The sequence below is a fragment of the Nuphar pumila genome, chromosome 4 (assembly GCF_984573655.1).
Source record: "Nuphar pumila chromosome 4, dmNupPumi1.hap1.1, whole genome shotgun sequence".
In the NCBI taxonomy this organism is placed as follows: Eukaryota; Viridiplantae; Streptophyta; class Magnoliopsida; order Nymphaeales; family Nymphaeaceae; genus Nuphar; species Nuphar pumila.
In genome coordinates, this window is record NC_143252.1 from 135,856,594 (window position 1) to 135,878,489 (window position 21,896).

A 21,896-nucleotide genomic window follows, 5' to 3' on the forward strand; every position below is an offset into this window, starting at 1 on the left:
TTTGTTGAATTGGGTGGAACTAAGGTCCAAGTATGAATTTTGTGTAAGGCTCTCATTTCATCATCTATGGCATGGTACCACATTTTTATCATTCTTAGCTTTACTAAACCAAGCTTGATTCCTTCTGCTCTTGACAAACCTCACTCAAAATACCCATAGGTATAGGATGTTTAGCAGCCATGAACAATCTGGGCTTTAAAGTGCCATCTTGGGACCTTGTATCCATGTGGTGTGTCCAGATTGGGTTTTGACTTGAGAGATCTATTGCAAGATTAATTCCCAGAGATTTGGAACCACTAGGCGAAGCTGACTCCACACGATTGTGAATGTGAATGGGAGACTTAGGGCTTTCAAGCTCAGCTATAGGAGGGGGATCTGGTTCATGTACAACTTCACTTGGATCAAACATAGCAGGTTGGAACCCAACTTCAATGACCTGGTTTGGATTTTCTAGAAGGACAATGTAACAACCCAAATTTTTATTGGAAAAAAATTGCGGAAATATTTTTTAAAACAACAGAAGTGATTTTCAAACCATGCGCAAACCCTAATAAACTTGGGTGGGTTACAATCGAACTAACCACATGAACATGATTCACATATAGTTTAACAAACCATTCATTAAATTGAAATATTCAATATTAACAAATTAGAGCCTTAGCGAATAGATCAAAAGTCCGAAATATCTAGGATGCCCAAGAACCAAAAACAAAAAGCCCGGAGTCGTAGCGTCGGAAGTAGAGATATGTTGGATGTTCTGCAACACCCCAAGTATGCCGCATCACCCAACTTACTCATTGCCTGAAAAAACATGCCTCAGTAAGTAACACTCTACCATATAGACAAAGAAATAAATTCCAAACACACAAAGTATGTAATTAATCATGTCAGACACATATAACCCAAAAATTCAGATTACATTCAACACAGATAAACATAAAGGTAAACAAACTACATTACTTACTCTCTAATTTGGTATATGCACCAAAGTTCATCAGTAATCAAAATCATGCAATTGCATACATTTATTTCATAAATCTCAATATAAAACATGCAAACATGTAAATCAGGTGAACCTCATCTATAATGATCGAATTACTGTAAAAGTTTTCTGATAACCTTAGAACACATATAAACATTATTTCATCACTATGAAAGTTTTTTTACTGCCTTATAACATATATATGCATGATTGAATCACTATGAAAGTCTTTTGACAACCTTAGAACACATATAAGCATGATTTCATCACTATCAAAGTTTTTTTACTGCCTTATAACACATATATGCATGATTGAATTACTATAAAAGTTTTTTGACAACCTTAGAACACATATAAGCATGATTACATCACTATGAAAGTTTTTTTACTGCCTTATAACACATATATGCATGATTGAATTATTATAAAAGTTTTTTGACAACCTTAGAACACATATAACCATAATTTCATCAATATAAAAGTTTTTTTGCTGCCTTACAACACATATATGCATGATTGAATTACTATAAAAGTTTTATGACAATCTTAGAATACATATAAGAATGATTTCAATACTATGAAAGTTTTTTGACTGACTTATAACACATATATGCATGATTGAATTACTATAAAAGTTTTTTTATAACCTTAGAACACATATAAACATGATTTTATCACTATGAAAGTTTTTTGACTGACTTATAACACATATATGCATGATTGAATCACTATGAAAGTCTTTTGACAACCTTAGAACAATTATAAGCATGATTTCATCACTATAAAAGTTTTTTTATTGCCTTAGAACACATATATGCATGATTGAATTACTATAAAAGTTTTTTGACAACCTTAGAACACATATAACCATAATTTCATCACTATGAAAGTTTTTTTGTTGCCTTACAACACATATATGCATGATTGAATTACTATAAAAGTTTTATGACAACCTTAGAATACATATAAGAATTATTTTATCACTATGAAAGTTTTTTTACTGCCTTATAACATATATATGCATGATTGAATTACTATAAAAGTTCTTTGACAACCTTAGAAGACAAATAAACATGATTTCATTACTATAAAAGTTTTTTTACTGTCTTATAACACATATATGCATGATTGAATCACTATGAAAGTCTTTTGACAACCTTAGAACAATTATAAGCATGATTTCATCACTATGAAAGTTTTTTTATTGCCTTAGAACACATATAAGCATGATTTCATCACTATGAAAGTTTTTTGACTGCCTTATAACACATATAACATGATTTCATTAATATGAAAGTTTTTTGGCTGCCTTATAATACATATATGCATGATTGAATTACTATAAAAGTTTTTTGACAACATTAGAATACATATAAGAATGATTTCATTACTATGAAAGTTATTTGACTGCTTTATAACACATATATGCGTGATTGAATTACTATAAAAGTTTTTTGACAACCTTAAAACACATATAAGCATGATTTCATCACTATGAAAGTTTTTTTATTGCCTTATAACACATACATGCACGATTGAATCATAATGAAAGTTTTTTTACTGCCTTAGAACACATATATGCATGATTGTGATACATAACGCATTTATTTGACAGCCTTATAAACCATATATGCATGCTTAAATCACTATGGCATTTTTTTGACAACCTTAGAACACATATCTGTATGATTGAATCACTATGATTTTTTTTTGTCAGTCTTAGAACACATATCTGAATTTTGTTAATGTTCTTCACTTTATTGTTAGTCTATGTGTCATTCAGCCATGTTACTTTGATTTCCTTAGATTAGGTGCATTGGATATAATTTATTTCATTATATTTTGTTTATCGATACTAACATTTCAGTTCTCTTGTAGGATGCTGGAGATGATTAATGTAGAGGAGCTGATGCAGGCATGGATGAAGGGTCAGATCGAGACAATGAAGAGGATGATGCTTCAAATCTTGGCGATGATTAGATTCATGTATTGAATTTGTTGTACGTACTTGTTGTTTCAAACAAAACTCTTTGTATATGTTCACTTGTAACTAATTTGTACTTAACGAGGATTATAGTGGGTTGTTAAATTTGTTTCACTTATAGCTTCTGCTAAATTTGTTGCACTTGCTTTGTATATGTGTTTTTTATGTAGACTTTGTTTTTTATACACAGGTTATATAAATTGTATAACGAATTTTTTTTCGTTATGTTTATATTTCAAATAAATTTTTATTTTATTTTTTAAAAATTTTGCGATGGATTAACAATGGATATTTTCCGTCGCTAATATATGTCACAAATGTAGCGACGAATTAGGTACGGATATTAATCTGTCTCAAAAACTGAATCAGTCGATGTTTTATGACGAAATGTAATCTGTCGTTAATTGGGCGACAGAATTTAGCAACGGAAACGTATCCATCGTGAAATTTTAGCGACAGATATGTGTGAACACCCCAAATTTTTCAAAGATTTGCAAAAAGACCTTTTTGTCCCTGGTTCCATTTTCTGAGAAGACCAAAGCTAAATTTCAATCGTTCTTCAGATTTTATGAATTGAATTCCATATTGATATACTCAAAATTCAATTCTGGATCCAAACCCAATGTTTTAAATCCAAATCTGAGCCTCGTTGTCCAAATTTCAAATTAAAATTATAAAAATACCAAAAAATGGTTTTAAAAGGCTCGGGTAGTTCATCTGGCACTCTATTGGATCCCCAACCTTATATTTCTCAGTTCGAGGTTGAAAACCTAGAATATTTCCTAAAAATCTGGATATAAATCCATTTTCTGAAGAAATTTTCTCAAAATCGCCTTGAGTTCTCAGAAAAACTCCCTTTTATAAATACTTGGCAAAAATACCAAAAAAAATTATTTTTAATCTTTGTCTTCTCGTGAAACTTTAGAATTTTATTCTAAAATGTGCAAAAAATGAAAAATAAACACAAAAACCAAAAAATTGGAAAAACTACGAAGAAAACAAATGGTTTTGAAACTTTTTAAGTTGATTTTTCTAAAAACCTCACTTTTTAAACCATTTTACAAAAATTTCTTAAAAAGGAAACCTCCTTTTTGAAAAAAAAGAAAGTTTACAACGGACCCTCTCCCACGTATCTTTCTTCTGGAAGCCTCCATTACAGGAGGGCCCTCACCACCGTCGATCTTCAACAGCCATCACAGCTTTTTACCCCACATCCGCAACAAACCTTCGCGGGAAACCTCTACTTCCCCTTTAAGAAGAGGTCTCTGAGTTTTTGAAGGGCATCCATTACAATCCATCAACTTCATCGTGTTTTTCTTCCTGGAAGGCATCGAGTTCTCTACTGGATCCATCTTCTCTTTAACGATTCATACAATCATCCACCTTTCACGCTGCAATTTCTCCTCCAGCATCATCGGGTGTTTCTTCATCGAAGCAGCATCCATCACAATCCACCTTCATCCGAGCTCTCTTCTTCAAAAAGCTCTGCAAAACAAGTGTCGGCAAGAAGAGAGGAATTCCTCTTTCAGTTTCCAGGAAACAGGGGAGTTCAGCTTAACTTTGTCCAAAGTTCTAAATCTGCTGGACTCTTTTTCCTTTTAGTGTTAATGCCACAGCAGCACATGTTAGCAACACATGTTTTCAATTTGTGCCTTGGTAAAGGGAAATAGCTAGATGTGTATTCATTGTTAAGCTCAGCAGTGCAACTGTTGTGGGAAAGGCTAAGCATCATTGTTTTATTTTTTCCATTTTGCCTACCTTACCCAGCCACCCACACTAACACTATGTCATAACAAGGCTCACCTTGCACAACAACTCACTCTCACTTGCACCCTGCAACACACACGTTAAGCACCCACCTTGTTGCCATTGTTTTGCAGAAAATCTGCTGCCATATCATCCCCACCATTCACTCACTCCCTCACTGTCATACGTTATGTTCACCAACACCTTTGCTGCACAGCATCACAGTTAAAAACTATCATAACACTGCCTATCCACACACTTCTGCACATTTGCCACCAGCATCCACCACAGCCGCATGTTCACTTGCATGCTCAAATTCATCCACCCTCAGCACCCTTACTTTAGCCCCTACACTTCCCCAGTTCATCTGCTAGATTTCACCACTTTCAGCACATCATTCCAGCAGCTTCAGCTGTAACATTGGCACAACCACATACGGTACACCACCAAGGCATATGGCCTACAGTTGTCACAACACTGCAGCAGCATCATTCGGTTCTGCTGCCATTCATTCCCTGCAATCTGTATGATAGTGGCCCTCTCACCATTATGTCATTTCCAAATCCACTTGTCACGTCACCCTCAAGTTTGTTGGTTGAAGCATCTTGCTTTCATTTTCAAAATCTTTTGCAGCAATATTAGCGTATCCTGTCACAACCACCATGTTCTCCTCATTGCTCCCCTTCCACAACAACATCTATATAGTCAATACTCCAATACATTGCAACATTGTTATCTGTCTGTCCCATTGTCCAAACCTGCTACTCATTGCTCAGAATCCATACCTTTATCATTTGTTGTATCATTATGGCATTACATTCAACAGTCACTTTTTTTTTTATGATAACATTTTCACCACACTGTGCACATGTATGTTTTACTTGCACCTTCACCTATATAACCTCCTGTGTTTTCATTGCTGCCATATTGACATTCCCACAACCTCAATATCACTCCCAGCTATCTACATTAAGTATATGTCACATGTGATATATATGTATATATGTATGTATATACATATATATAGGAATATATATATATATGCATATATTCGTACGTATATAGGCATGCACATGTGTATATATAGATATGTAATGTCATTCTTCATTTTTTTTTATCATTCATCTCTCGACACATGAGCACTTCATCGATTAACATCTATGTGTGCAAATTTTCCTTCTCTTTTCATACTAACCCAATTGTTTTTGCAGGAAATGTGTGGAAAAAAAAAGTCATTATTTGGGAGTTGTAAATTTGATTTCATATGTTGTAATAGCTAGATCTGAATGAGAATTTATATTTTTTGTCTTAGATAAAATGAATGAGCATTGTAAATATCATAAATTGTTTATTTTCATGCTTTTTGCCTTTATTTCTCAAAATCTCACAAATGGGACCACGAATGGCACGTACATCATTTCGTAAGAGGTAAATTAATCCTAAGTTGATGATTTACATCAATGGCCATAGTCAGGATGTAAACAAGACTTAGCATTTTTATCTTTTATAAAATAACACTAGATCCACACTGGATCCTTTTTCAAAAATCATCATATTTTCTTTAAATATTTTTCTCTTTTATCAGAATTTAATTTAAAATTAATTCAATATATATACCAATGGCCATAGTCAGGATATATTGAGAGTTAATTTCATTTTAAATTGTATAAAAGCACCAAAAATGTATTTTATTCTTCACTTGAATTTAAATGTGGTTATTATATGATATATTCAATGACCATAGTCAGGGATATATTATATCTTCAACCTCATTCTTAATTCATTTAAAGAATGGAATAACTTTTCAAAATCTAATTTCAAATCTTTTAAATTCATTCATCATTTAAGATAAAATTGCATCATATTTTCAAAATTCCCTTTTCAAAAAAATTCTAAGTGATTCTTTCTTTTCTCATTTCTCGAATCAAATCTTATTTACAAATTCAAATTCAATTCTATCCCATTTCAAAATTCAAAAATTCAATTTCAAAGTCCAATTTTGACTTTGAAATTTCAAAATTATGTTTATATTCCAATTTTAAATTCCAAATCAACATCCAAACTTCAAAGTTCAATTTGACTCTGAAGTTATCTTATGTTTCAAAATCAAGTTTTATCTTCTTGCCTTCAAATTCAAAATCAAAATTTGAGATTGATTCTGAATCTCAAAACTTGACCCTTCTTAAAATTTTAAATTCAAATCTGGGTTTTCAAAACCCAGATTCATCTTCAGAAGTCCCATTTGGACTTTCAAAATTCAAATCTAAAGTTAGATCCTAATCCCAACTTGGATCCAGATTTCCAAGTATAAATCTTCACTTTTTGGGATCTCAGACTTCAGATCCAAAATCCAATATAGGGTCCAGAATCCAATTTCACCTTGGATCTTAGACTTCAGATCCAAAATCCAGTATAGGATCCAGAATCCAATTTCACCTTGGATCTCAGACTTCAGATCCAAAGTCCATTCTAGAATCCAGAGTCCAACTCCATCTTGGATCTCAGATTTTGGATCCAATTCCACCTTGGATCTCAGACTTCAGATCCAAATTCCATCTTGGATTCCAAATCTTGGATCCAATTCCATTTAAAATTCAGAATTCAACTTTATCATTGGATCTCAAATTTCAGATTAAATTCCCATTTAGGATTCTAAATCCAGAATTCAAATTTCATCTTGAATTTCAACTCTCAAAATCAATTCCATTTCTCAAATCTATTTTCCAAATCTCCTGCTGATTTCAAACTTCAAAGCCAGAGTTCAACTCCATTTCAAACATTTATCCGAGTTCTAAACTCTAATTCAAAATTCCATTCACGACTTTGAAGTTTCCTTTTTTTTCCTTTTATCTCAGCTTCAAAGATCCAGATTCATTTTTCCAAGCTCTGATTATTCCATAAAAACTTAGAACTTTAAATTTTAAAGTTCTAAGTTAGAAATCATTTCTTCACTCTATTATCATATTCATCTCAAGAAAAACTTGAAAAATTTTTCAAAATATTCTTCAAAAGAGCATACATCCTTGCATTGCACAAGCATAATTCTTTGTGCATTTAGACTTAGGATAAATTCTTAGATAATATTAAGGCAAAACAAAATGCATGAATTCGACCCTTGGTTCGATTACCCCTGGTAAAGGCGCCAGGAACGGTCAAACCTCGTACCGACGAGCGAATCCCGTCTCTCAGTTTTCCCGCAAATATTTCAAAATGGAGGCGAGTTATTTTCTCAAATATTTTCAAATTAAGGTCAAGTGAGACCCCGCAAAAGAGTTCATCTTCTCTTGTTTTCTTTTCTTTTCTTTTCTCGTCTCTCTTCTTTTCTGTCTTTTATTTTCTCCTTTCAAAATGAGGAAATAAAGGTTGGAAAGGAAAAGAGCATGAAGAGAGAGAATATTACGAGAGGAAAATTTTTGCGATGATCACAATATATATCCGTCGCAAAACTAAATTAGTCCTTATTTAGCGACGGATCATGACATTCGCTAATCTGCTGTGAATTAGCGACCAAGAAATTATGACGAACGCTATCCATCGATAAGCCATCGCCAATATGTCGCTAAACGGATTAGCGACAGATTTGCGACGGATAGCGTATGTCGCTAATCCATAAATTTCTTGTTGTGTAGGTGTTTTGAACTTAACTAGATGCATTTTGGTAGTTTTCGAAAGAAATTCTAATGAAAGGTATTTTGGTAACTTTAATCATATAGCTACATTGATTTCGTCAAAATGCCTAACAAAATATTGTTAAAATAAATATTTTTAAAGGATTTTATAGGTCCTAAATATATTTTGAAGTTTAAAAACAAAATTATTATTTTTAATTTGGAACTAGTTTTTCAAGTGGGTTCAGACTTAGTGTTATGAATAGGTCGTGTGGGGCCCACTAGGGAACCAACCCACCCTTAATCTCTTTTTTCTTTTCAAGCCAAGGTCGACACTCCCCTATTTACGTCTCGCCCAAATCCTCCCTGTTTTCCTTTTCTTCTCAAACCCAAGCTGAATCCTAAACCCGAATAGTGAAGGTTTATAGTCAGTTCAATCAAATTTGGAGACTGCGGAATAGTGAAGATTGGTTTATCAAGGTGGGTTGTTTGTCTTGGAAGTCAGAAGGGGTGATGCAGGAGTGGATATGGTGGGAAGAGATTCTCAAAGGCTGTGATCATCACCAAGTTATTATAGAGAGCTCGAGGAAGGATGGGGTGAATATCTCCACAAAGGCACTGAGAGGTGGTAGTGTTGGGAGAGAAGCTATTGCTCCTAAGGTCATTGTTTATTATGCAGGTTTCAAGGCTTCAAGTGTGTTTGGACCCCGAAAGATGAGCTTTATGTGTCTGTTGATCTTGCTAGGCTAGGGGCTCTAGGGAAGGACTGATGTTGGAAGAATAAACCACCAGACTGGTATCCTTCAAATTTACAACTGTGATTGTATTATTCACATTTTCTCTGGTGGGGTATGCCTAACCCCAGCTTGCCAATCCAAAAAAAAAAAAAGTTGAACTTTCTTGGTTTCAAATAACTTCATGATTTTATCCTTTAAAAAGTCAATTTTACCCTCATGTATCCTTTCCTTTTTCTCCCATTCTATTTCTTCCGTCTAAAACCACCCGTAGCCCCTATCTCTCCCTAGATTGCATTAACCCTCATCTTCCACCACCAAATCAAATGAACATGGAATGTGTACCGAATGAGGGGAGGGGAGAAAGAGTTAGTTATAAGAGAGAGAAAGAGAGAGAGAGAGAGAGAGAGATTTTGTATTAAGGGTAAAGATGGCTAAAGAGAAGTATATTTAATGAGGGTAAAATTGGTATGGTATTGAATTTATTAAATATTAACTATTAACCATGGTTAAAGCCTCAAAGGAAGAATAGTTTCTAGGTGTATGAATTTGAATACTAAAGCTAAAGCAAAGTATATATGATTTTGAAATATAAATTTATTTTTAAGCGTGATTCTGAAAAAAACACATGTTTTTATAGGTAATCCTTTAATTTTTAATATGCAACCTTGCGATATTAAGCCATCAAGCGGATCCTGCTAGCTAGTGAGATGCTCTACGATGCCACGTCCACTCAAAACTATCAACAAAAAGTTTAGATCAGATCGTCTTATACTTGCTCGTGTTCCATTAGAAATATGGAGGTGCCAACTGTTCGGACTTTAAGCAGACTTGGTGGATCCGGTCCTGGATCCACTTTTGACGTGTTCCTTTCCCAGTTCCTAGATTCCAAACAGGCCCTCATAAGAAACCGCTCGAAATTGTCTCATATTAACTGTTTGAAAGTTGAGCAAATGGCATAATGCGTGTGCCCAAAAGGGCTCCACAGAACCTGGCTAGGTGGGTCGGGTTAAGGCGTTTAAGTTGCATGATGTCACAAGCTCACTACAAATAGTTAGGCAGCATGAGATACAAATGATGCATATTATCCATTTGGGTAAGTTTGGTTTTGCTGGGGCCACATGTTACTCCAAATCTGACATACGATTCACAACCGCAAGAGGCCCTTGTGATTCTGATTTTCAATTAAATGAGGAAACAACTCCTATTTACCTCTACAAATAAGAGTTGGTTTCTCACCACTCATTTTCTAATGTTTGGGTTAGTCAGTACCAATGAGATTCATTCTCTCATTTGCATGAGAATCTGAATCTTATGAAATGCGAAGCAGATCCAGTGTTGGGGCCCAAACGCTTACAAAGTGTTCGGGCAAACCAACATTGGGGGTGCCACGTAGTGGATGCCCCCATATTAAAAAGGCCGCCTTTGTAGGTGTTCGCCACGGACACTGGACCACGCTCACGTACAACCATCACCCAGCTCACCAACTCTAATTTTGGAACTGATAATGATAAAACTCATCCCAGTTCGTGAACTTGGTCAAGTTCCAAATGGTGGCAAACATAACTTTTCACCACTTGTGGTGCGAGCTTTTACAGTGCGAAGTCTCTCAATGCATTCATCTTGATTTCGTGGTTGCTGGATCCTTCTGCAGCTTGCAATGAATGTATGATCTTAAATTTGCTAGGTTTCTGGACATAGCAATTATGAGGCATTTATTCAAAATGGGTTGGTGAGATGGGAGAGAGTCATGAGAGAGAGAGAGAGAGACCCAACCTTAAAAGCAGGGGGATCTCTGCCATCATATATCAGCAGGTTCAGCTCACTTGAGCAGCATCTTTGGTGATAACAAAATCTCAGTCGTTGCTGCTTCACTTTTGTTGTTTGTCTTTTCTCTGTATTGTATTTTTCGGTTTCACGAGGCCCATCTGTGGTTTCTGACTGGGGGCAGCCTATGGTTCCCACATCAATTGTTTGTTTTTTTTTATGAAGAAGGAAAAATAATTCATTAATGGCAGAAAAATGTTGTGGCAGATAACAAGGCGTCATCAGCCAAACAAGAATACAATCAGCAGACAGAAGATGAGACCCACATCAATGTCGTTGGAGATGTTCATCATGATTCTCAGGGTCTTTTACCTTACGGTAAAAAAAGAAAAAGAAGACCGGGTACTGTAAACTTTAGCCCACGCAATTTTGGAAGAGATTTTGAGCCAAATTGAGTACCGGAGGGAAGTGCTCCAAAACTTTTCCAAAGGTGAAAGGGGATAGAACCACCTCACATACTCAAAGAGTTTATTGGTGTAAAGGACTAAGCCCCCATTGCGCACTAGGGACTACACCCAGCTTCAGCACCGAGGCAAGGGATGTGCAGTCACCCAAACCAGATGAACGGGAAACATCATGGGCAGAAAGGAGATAGCACCTGCCTATTGGGCTGGTAAACAAGCCGAACAAAGTCAACAAAGGGTGTTCAAGCTTGGCTCGTGCCTTGTGTTAAGCTCATGGAAACCTCGAGCTAAATGAGCCGGGCATGAGCATGCTCATTTACAAAAAAAAAAAAATTTAAAGGTTGAAAACAAAAGAATTTAGACCCTAAACCTCTTAAGCCAAGCTTGAACTAGCTCATTTACAAAATAAATAATTGTTTCAAACTTGTAAGCAATAAGATTTGCACTCTAAACTTTTGCTTGCATGCCAAACACTTCCACCATCTCCATTCTATAATATAAAATATATTTATTATTAATAAACAAGTCTATACAAGCCGAGCAGAGACAAACATTGATTGTTCTCGCTCATGTTTGTTAACCCTAATTCATGAGTTTGAATGAGCTCTTTATGAGCTAAACATGAGCCAAGACATGAGCGGCTCATGATCATTTCCCAACCCTACCTGCCATCATATCTCTCTCTCTCTCTCTCTCTCTCTCTCTCTCTCTCTCTCTCTCTCTCTCTCTCTCTCTCTCATATCGATCATCAGGGTCAGGGTACCCTATGAAAGTATCAATACTCTTCTTTTTCAAAATTTAAAAAAGGGAAAGAAAGGAAAGAAAATTGTTATATCTAGGTGTTTTGGTCCACCCATCTGTCTAAAAATATGGAATAAGTTGGGTTTTGTATCATGAACAACACAAGATCCTAACCTATTCCACTTTTTCTGCATAAGTGGATGCATTATAATGCCTACAAAAAAAGGTGTAATGTAGGTGTTAGAGAGTGAAAATGATGGAAAATGCTGCTTGGGGAATTAGGTTGATTATTGAATCCTCAAGGAAGGACGTTGTGTAGGTCTTCAACAAAGCTTTAGAGGGTCTATTCAACGAGATCCGAGTCGAAGAACAGATTGTTAATTTTTTTGCAAATAAGCAGCATTGTCAAAGTAAATAGATCCCTAAAGAGTGTTACATTGTTTAAGGGTCCTTGATTGTGATATGGTCTAGAAGGATAAAGCCCCAAATGGGTTTCCTTCTGGTCAGGACATGTAATGTAACTGGTAAGGGTCTGCCTAACGCTAGCTTAATAATCCAAAAAAAAGCAAGAATCGCATTTCACTACAAGAAAAATGCATATTAGCGATGAACGCTATCCGTCGTCAAATCCATCGCTAACGTGTTTAGCGACGGATAGCGTCCGTCGCATAATTTTGGTAGCTAAAATGCAACAAAATTTATCTGTCGTTAATCCATCGCTAATTAGCGATGGACATGATCTGTTGCTAAATAACGACTGGTTTGGTTTTGTGATGGATTATATTCCGTCGCTAATCCATCGTTATTGTAGCGACGAATGAGCGACGAAATATAATCTGCCACAAAACATTGAAAATTCATCGTTGAATATTAGCGACGGATATTATCCGTCGCTAATCTGTCGCCAAATGTAAAAAATAAAATAAATAAATAAAGAACCCCGAGGCATGTGCCTCATACGCCTTGAGGTGCACCTTAAGCCGAGGCGTACATGCCTTGAATTTTTTAGTCAAATGAGGGTCAAAGTCCTCATTTGACCAAAAATTAAGGTTTTTTTGCGCAGTTTTAACTAAGCTGCTAGTAAAAAATCGGGTCTGATCCATAAGACACTGGGTCTCAAACATAAGCTAAAAAAAATTCTTACGGGGGGCGCTGCCCCCCACGGCCCCCCGCCCGCTGAACGGGCAGCGGGACCTGCACTGGGGGAGAGCCCCCGGACCCCCCTTAGTGCAAGGGCAAAAATTCTGAATCAGGCTCCATAACTCATCAGTTGGACCTATGTTAAAATGAGTGGGTCCTCACGAGGGATTCCATCTCGGTTCGGATCCTAAGTTGCAACAAGTATGAGACCTCTATTTGTCTCAAATCTGAGAAGAGATCCAAACTACAACATTAAAAGAGAGAATGCATACTAAAATGTAATAAAATGGGTAATCAAATATAGACAAGGTTCATAGATATCAAAATCAGTAAAGATGGTTCGTCATTGTATACAATATATTTGTTAAGAGCCTGGCAAATGAGATCTTTCATAACACTTGAAAAAATCAACAATGAAAGAAGAGAGAGGGAGAGAGAAACAAAACCTCTCTACAAGACAGGTAACACAGACATCGAATTAATACCAATATAAACCTGATGAATATGATGCTCAAATATCCAAATGGAAATAAGATGTGAAACATTGCGGGAGTGGGAGGAGCATACCTGAATAAGTAGAAGTTGAACAACGGTCCGACACTTGACATCGCTAATGGCAAGATACAGGCTCTGCTCGCTTGATTTCTCCATTTCATCATCAGGCATGGCTGATCCGGAAAACTCACCCTGTTTGCTGAAAGAGACTTCAGAGCTACTAATCACATGCACACTGTTCATTTTATTTAGAACCCTTGAGAAATCAGGAAGAGTGGCAGTAGTTACTTCTTGCAGTGATAAAACCACTTCTAGCCACTTATCCTCGGAAAATAAACCACTAGCATGGCTCATAAGATGAACAAAAGCTGCAATACCGATGCCAGCAAGGCTTTGATGAGGTCATTTTATGAAACTTATCAGCAGCATTAGCACTTTTTTGAGCAAAGGGTTAACAGAGTTGTAAAACTTAACAAAGAGATCTACAACAAGTTGTAAAGCCAATGTGCATGTCTCATAAAGCCAAGCATCTTGAAGTTTTGCACAACCATCTTGAAGTTTTAAACACTCGCCTGCTTGTTTGATATCCTCCAAATTCAATCCCTTCAGTACTTCTGACTCAATGACTCTTAAGTTTGCACGTTTCTCAAATTCAGAAAGTTGTACAAGTGCTTTATACAGGCTTTCATACGCAAACGGTATAGTTTCTTCTGAAAAGAAAAGTGATCATAACCAATGGGTTAATTGGGAGGCTCCTCTCCAAGAAAGGAATAGTCAGGATGCATTCATACTTTGGACATACATATCTGCCAAAGATCTTGAATCTGGTTTAGCAAAACAAAAAATGGAACCACAAAAACTCAAGAAATTCTACAGCAAATGTAGATAACCAGATAAGCAAGCACCAGTCAAGTCATGTAATATTTTCAAATCCAAAATGGTAACGGATAAAATATAGCGACTTGAAGTTGTGCACACTCCAGAATTTTGCTAACTAGTTCTACAGAATAGAAACATACAAACAAACAAAAAAAGTTCAGTGTAAATGATCACAACAATCATATTTTACAGACCACAAATACATTATGAGATGGAAAATAAATAACCTGCAGAACTCAAGAACTAACATTGCAATGATCCACCAGAGTCTAGACCTGAACAACTTACATGTCAATCACAAGCTTAATAAGAACACTGACTGCCACATCCGCAATAGGCCTACCACTATGGCTTGTTAGCTTATATGATGCAAGTACTGAATTTGAATTTGACACAAAAATCTCTGAGCAAACTGCTGCAATAACTTCTTCCACTTCAGTAGGGCTCAGACGCAAAGGCCGTTGTTCGCTGATCCATTCAGCAACATTAGTTACAAGTTACAACAAGAGGAAAAGATTTGATGAAAATTAACTAGCCATCTGCATACATAAGAAACAACCTAAGGAAAGCTAGTAAAAGCGGTAACATTTTCAAGGGGGAAAAAAGAGAGCAACAACTTCTGAATGTATTTAGAGAAATGCAAACAGTTGAAAGTGCACACTATGCAATTCTTAATAACATGTAAGACTTATTCAAAAGAATAATGCAGATTTTAAGAATAAAAAGGATGTCTTTCTGCAGCAGAACACTAAATTTTCTGGCTAATGTAGATCCTGCTTTCTAGTTAACTTCAAAACCCACAAGGCAAATTGCCAAAGTTTCCAAGAGATATATTCAATTAATTACAGATTTTAGCTTCCCTTTCACATGAATAGAAATCATTGTGCAATCATTATGTTGTTACAAGAAGGGAACTAGTAATTAACAAGTTCTCTGCCTCCATCCAACTATGGCATTTTAATAACTGAAAGTCTGATTGATTGCTTGATATGAAGCTGCTACTAGAAATCAATACTTTCTGTAAGTAAAGCCAGCATCCTGGGCTAGTACCAAAGGATTGACAAATATGGTGATTTAAGACCAGAAAAGTGGGGACCAAAAGAAACATCATTCTAATACAAAAAGCAAGGCATACATTCCTGCAATGAGTACTAGCTCCAAAAGGACACAACCAGTATCAACAAAGATGACCTTACTGTGGTCTCCACACACCCTTTCATTTTGGAAAGAATAAACCCAATGCAATGAGTACTAGCCCCAAATAGGAAAAACCAGTATCACCACACATGATCTTACTCCTATTCTTCCAACAACCTTTCATTTAAAAATAAAGAAGAGCAAGTTAGTTTGCACAAACTACATATGAACTGGTAAACTCATACATAAGGAAAAAATAGGTCAAATTGCATAATTTTTTAAAGTGAAACCCCGTTTTTTGCTTTTATCAAAACTGAAACTTCTGCTTCACAGGACATTCCAAACTGAAACTTCATTCTTGCTGGGTTCAAAACTGAAACTTCTCTTATGTTGGGTTGGCTGGTTCAAGAAGTCCAGAAGTTGCTTAGTAATCCATAATTTCTAGTAGAAGGAAAAACTGAAAAAATCAACAAACCAAAAAAGAGAGCCATTTTGCTAGTCTAACTGTAACAGTAGGCTGATAACAATTAAATTGATATCAGAAATAATCTTCATCGGACATCTTCAGTCATACCAGAAAAGAAACCAGACCACTTTTTACGAAACTCCAAACTTATTGATGCTATTGCTTGGGGTCCTGGGGACAACAATCTTCCCTATGCTCCCTTCTTTATCGTGTCACAGTCTGCTGCTGATTGTCATTTTAACTATTCCTCTTATGTATTAAATACCATATAAACGGTTGGATGGCAATCTATGACTCTTGCTAATGCAATTCCAGTATTGATCACATGACAATAAGATTGCAAAAGTTAGGTGAATGCTAAATTCCATGAAATGGGAGGTAAAGTAAAAAGCAGTGCAGACAGATATAATACAGAAAACACATGGTTAGATGGCATGCATGAATTAGCAAGAAGATGCAGTGATACAAAGATGAAAATTATATGCAGCATCAGCCACCCCTTGGAATGCATGGATTTTGGTCAACCTAACCCAAGACCTAGGTGTGCTCACGCAAGCCAAGGGAGGACGTTGAGTTGCAGCAAACCAATGCTGGACTCGGTACCACTTGGAGCTGTTAAGATTTCAGAGTTGGTATGCCAAATACTGAAGAATTTGCATATACAGGGGCATATCATTAACATCAAAGAATATTTGTTGATTGTGCTGATGCCGCCACCAAAGAAGTAATCCCGCAACAATGATAATCATACAAACAGAACCAACACTTGCACTAAAAGCAATAGCTACTCTGCGTTTTCTGGATCCACTAGACTGTGATTCAGCTGGGCGTCAAAATCAATATAATTTTTAGCAAACTTGAAATATGAGAAATATCGTCAACCCCTTCAAAAAAATATAATGGTTTGTGCACGTTGCCCAAGTAAATTCACCTGCAGTAAGGTCTGGAGGAAAGGAAACAGGCTCTTGAGACATTGTAGAATAGTTGCTTTCAGAAGCAGATCCACAGATTAGAGGGTTGCCAACAACACTGAAGGAAACACAACACTCAAGTGTTAAGGGAAAGCCACACAACCAAAAATGATTACAGGACACAGCAATCTAGTACAATTATATGATGCATATGAAGATCATGACAATGTGTATATAGTAATGGAGTAAGTGCTGACCCTTTTATGTTATTATGGACCCTGGATCACACACACACATACACGTGTGTTTTAAGTTGCTATCATTGGCTTGTGGAGTGTGAATTATTGTTTTGCGGCTTAACATTTTCTTTTTGTTATTCAGATTATGTGAAGGAGGAGAGCTTCTAGATCGGATACTTGCAAGGTGCTTCTTTTAATGTTGATTAATGTTAAAGAATAACTCTATCATCTCTACTTTTGTAACATCTTTCAGTCCTTTGAACTGTAATTCTTTTTATAGTGAGCTACAAGAAGTCACATTCTGGCATTTCCTTTTCCCCCAAATCCAAGTTGTGAATAGCCTTGGTGTGATTCGAATCCAAGAACCCTTGGTTATGATGGTGTGATTTTAGGAATCCAGCTATCATATTTGACCTAGTGGCATTAGTTGGGAAGGACTCCTCCACAACTTATCAAGATGGTTTGCAATTGCCTGCAAACACCCTTATGAGCATCCACTACAATTTTAGGCTTTTCTTCAGTATTAAATGTTCAGAAGAGTTCCCGGCTTTACTATCCAAAAAAAAAGAGAGGAGTTTAACTAGTACAGTCCTTATTGGGTAATGGTTGAATTTTTTTTTGGTGGGGTATTTCAAACAAAAAAAATGCTTTCCTATCAATATTCTTGTGGCTGTACACTTTGTTTTTAGTAAGAATGTTTTAGTCTCAAAATTTTAAGGAAGATATCTCTTCATTTGTTGAGCTGATATTAGTACTTAATAAAGTTAATCATATATTTCTTTCTTTGATAGGGGTTGGAAGTATTCAGAAGATGATGCCAAGGATGTTATGGTACAGATTTTAAATGTAGTAGCATTTTGTCATCTCCAGGGTGTGGTTCATCGGGATCTCAAACCAGAGGTAAAACCATAGGGCCTGCTATATGAACTTTTTCATTTTTGGTTGTTGGAAACGACATTTGTAATTTATAAACCTTCACCATTGTGCATATATGGATTAGATGGTTTTAAAAAGCATCGCCATAGCTTTTGCATGTCACTGTGTTGTGACCCAATCTGACCCCATCTTGTTGCTTACTGAATCATGCTGACAGAAAGTTTATTTTCTGTTAGCGTGAAAGAAAAGGTTAATAATACCTATCTTGCTTGACCAACAAGATGATTTTTTTCTGCAATTTCTGTAAAACAGCATGACAAATTCTACTGTGGCTAGTGGCTATAACGTTTAATTTGTGCTATAGTCCATTGAAAGCTTTGATATTTTTAGCTGGAGAAAATATCAATCATGTACTCTAATATGTTTTCTATCAATTTTTCCTCAGAGAATAAAAAAGAATTATACGAAGATTGGTCCTTTCCCTTCACTTAATATTCGTTCCACTCTGAAATCTATAATTTGAACTGGAAAGAAATATTGAGTCTTTGCACACACAGAACCGATCACAAAGTCGGCGTGTAGAAACCACACAAATCACCGATTCGAAAAGATCGAAATCATCATAAACAATTCATGACTCAAATTAGCAAAATCGAACGAACAGAAACAACGAAGAAGAAGAAAAAAAGAGGAAGAAATCACCAGCTTCCTCCAGCAAATTCACCTCGTCTGCCTCGTTCAGCTCCCTGTGTATCGTCTTCGCAGCCAGTTTCTCTCGATTAGCCTCCTCTGAAACAAACAAAAAACAAGCCTCAGGCACTATCTTCACGCGATCCGGCCGCAACAACGACCTCAAAGAAGGAAAGATCGCATCCTCACAACATTCGCACGATCGAGACTCGAGTTACGTCGATTCAAACATCGAAAAGGAGACATAAGGATCAAAAAACTCGAAGAAACTATCGATCGATCGGTCGATCACGATCGAAAGGATCGGAGGTTCCGCACCAGAAAAGAAACCCTAGAGAGAGTGTACCAGTGGAGATCTCGGAGAAGTTTCCGGTGGTGAGAAGCCGCTCCATGGCAGCCATCCTCCCCATTTCAGAAAAGAAACCCTAGAGAGAACGAGCTCGAGGTCCAGCGGAAGACCAAGTTCCCATCTTCCGCCAAGGTCACCTACGCCGCCTGGATTAGGGAGTGGATGGGGGCTCAGCCAAGGAGAAAGGAGAAGAAGAGAAAGGCTCGGGGGCGGTTGCTTACAGTGAAAGGGGAAAAGTGCGAAGGGGGTTGGAAGAAATTTTGCGGTTTAAATCGAAAAGTAGCGACCGATTTGCGACGGAAATATTCCGTCGCTAAATAGCGACGGATAAATTTTGTCGTTTATTCGTTGCGAAGTTATAATGAAGTTTGAGATAAAAAAATTCCGTCGTTAATCCGCCGTTAATTAACGACGGATTTTGAGAGAGAAAAATGTTCTCGCAAAATTCATAACTAATTTTAATTTTGGCGGCAGCTAGTTTTCTTTAGCTAATTTATCGCAAATTTGCGATGAATTTTTTCTATCACAAATTTTCATCGCTAATTAAAGTTTTTTTTTGTAGAGTTTAACAAAAAAGAATCTAAACTAAGAGGGCCTTAAATAATGGCTTGAGATAGCTTTTCACCCTTGGAGGAGCAAAATATTACAAGTGAACTTAATATCAAATTTTATCACTTTCACATTTTTTTTAAGAAAATAATATATTAATCATACCATGATAAAGAAGTAGAGAAAGGATGCAAAATGTGATGAGATATCACCAGCTACAAGCATAGATCCAAGAAAAAAGGGAAAAGCAGAAAACAAAAACCTGTTCCTAGACATATGCATAACAATATCTGCAGATAAAAGACCACGTTAGAGAATCGGGAACTCAAGCGTCACCAAGAACAGAATTCTTCTATCTTCCTGATAAGCAGGAACCACAAAAAGCCATGACAGAAGATCAAACTGCAGAGAGGCTGAAATCATAGCTGACAAGAGGAAATCTGCGTTACTTTCAAACTGATATGAAGGCAAAAACAATATCTCGAAAGATCATACTGCAGAGAAACTGTACCCGAAGTCGATAATGTCTCATCTGTTGATGAGGAGCAATGGCCACCGAAGTCATCGATAATACGGCATCTTCGAAAATGACAAGTCCTTTGAATTGGAAAAGGTCTGACGACCTTCCCCCGAATCTGAGGCACGCTGAACCAGTTGTGAGCAGAAACGGCAACAACATTGAACAGAGGCCAATTAGGAAGAATGAACAGCCAAATGCTAATTGCTGGGTGAAAGCAACATCCCGCGAAAGCGAGCAAAACCCACAATGATAGCGGGATCCAATGATTGCACAATCCCAATACCCCCAGACACAGAGCAATACTAAAGCCCACCCCATACTTCCCCACCTTGATTATCCGCAGGCAGCCCAACCCATACACCAATACACCCCCTAGATCACACACATAAGCTTAAGCTTATATCCATGCACAAACACAACCCGATACATATGGCCACAACGAGACACACACACACACCCTGTTACTTTCGCATACAATAGAACACACTCGCTCTCACGCAAACCCATGCCCACCTAATTGTAGGTACACTCACACGCATAATTCAATTCCTGGAACACACACACAAGCACGCGCACACACACACACACACACACATACAATTGATTAGATGTTGAACAGCCCCAGATAGCAAGCGGCTACCAATTGCACCAGCTTTGGCACCCCTCCCTGTTATCCTTGACCAAAAAATTCAGCCCACTCCTTTGTGGATACTGCTTGATGTTGAAGTTCCCTACTACTGCCATAACCACTTCAAAAATCATAAAACCATTATCCCAAACACTACAAACAATTGTACTCACTTTCATATATGAAAAACACAAACTAGATCCGACCGCTTAGGCCTTGCATGAATGACAATTGAAGGTCAAAACCTGGGTTTTGAGAAACTTAGGTTGTGTTTGGATGATACGAGGCAAAACCAGGTTTTTCAAAAACCTAGTTTTGCTGTCAGACATGAACTTGGTTTGCCAATAACCAAGTTTTGTTTGTGTTTGGATAACCCAAAACTTGAAAAACTAGGTTTTGGGTCTCCAAAACTTTAAAAACAAAAAAAAAAGATTAAAAGAAAAAAACTTAAACAAAGAAAAAATAAGCCCTGTCATTTTTCGCCAGCCACCGACTAGAAAATGGCCAGGCTGATGCCTCATAGCCAGGGCAGCAATAGCTCAGTCATTTTCCAGTCAATGGATGGCCGAAAATTAAAAAAAAAAACAGAAAGAACTAAAAAATAAAAAAATATTTCATTCGATGGTCGAGTTGATGCCTTCCGACCAGGGCGACAACAGCATGGCCATTTTTCGGCCGATGGGTGGTCAAAAACTAAAAATACAAAAAAAAATGAAAAAAAAAGTGAAAAAAACCAAAAAAAAAAAATTATTCTGGGCATTTTTTTCGCCAGTCGTTGGGTTGATGACTCCTGGCTAGGGAGACAACAACCTCACCATTTTCCAACCAGTGGTTGGTTGGAAACTAAAAATACGAAAAAAAAACAAATAAAAATAAACAAAAATATTTCGGCCAGCCTCCGGCCAAAAAATAGCCAGGACGGTAGTAGTCGAGAGGGTGGTGTATGTTCGCCTTCGATGATTCACTGAATCCCACGTCTGTGTTCGGGGCT

General features: G+C 36.7%; 1 long non-coding RNA gene across 1 annotated transcript; it reads right to left on the reverse strand.

Annotated features, from left to right (window-relative positions):
• Positions 1 to 677: 677 nt before the first annotated feature.
• On the reverse strand, positions 678 to 19,421 carry LOC149841194 (uncharacterized). Its single transcript, XR_016431645.1, has 5 exons — positions 19,206 to 19,421; positions 18,872 to 18,958; positions 17,075 to 17,172; positions 13,734 to 15,008; positions 678 to 801 (listed from the first exon to the last, which is right to left on the reverse strand). It is a non-coding gene; the product is annotated as an uncharacterized LOC149841194 (long non-coding RNA).
• Between the last annotated feature and the right edge of the window lie 2,475 nt (positions 19,422 to 21,896).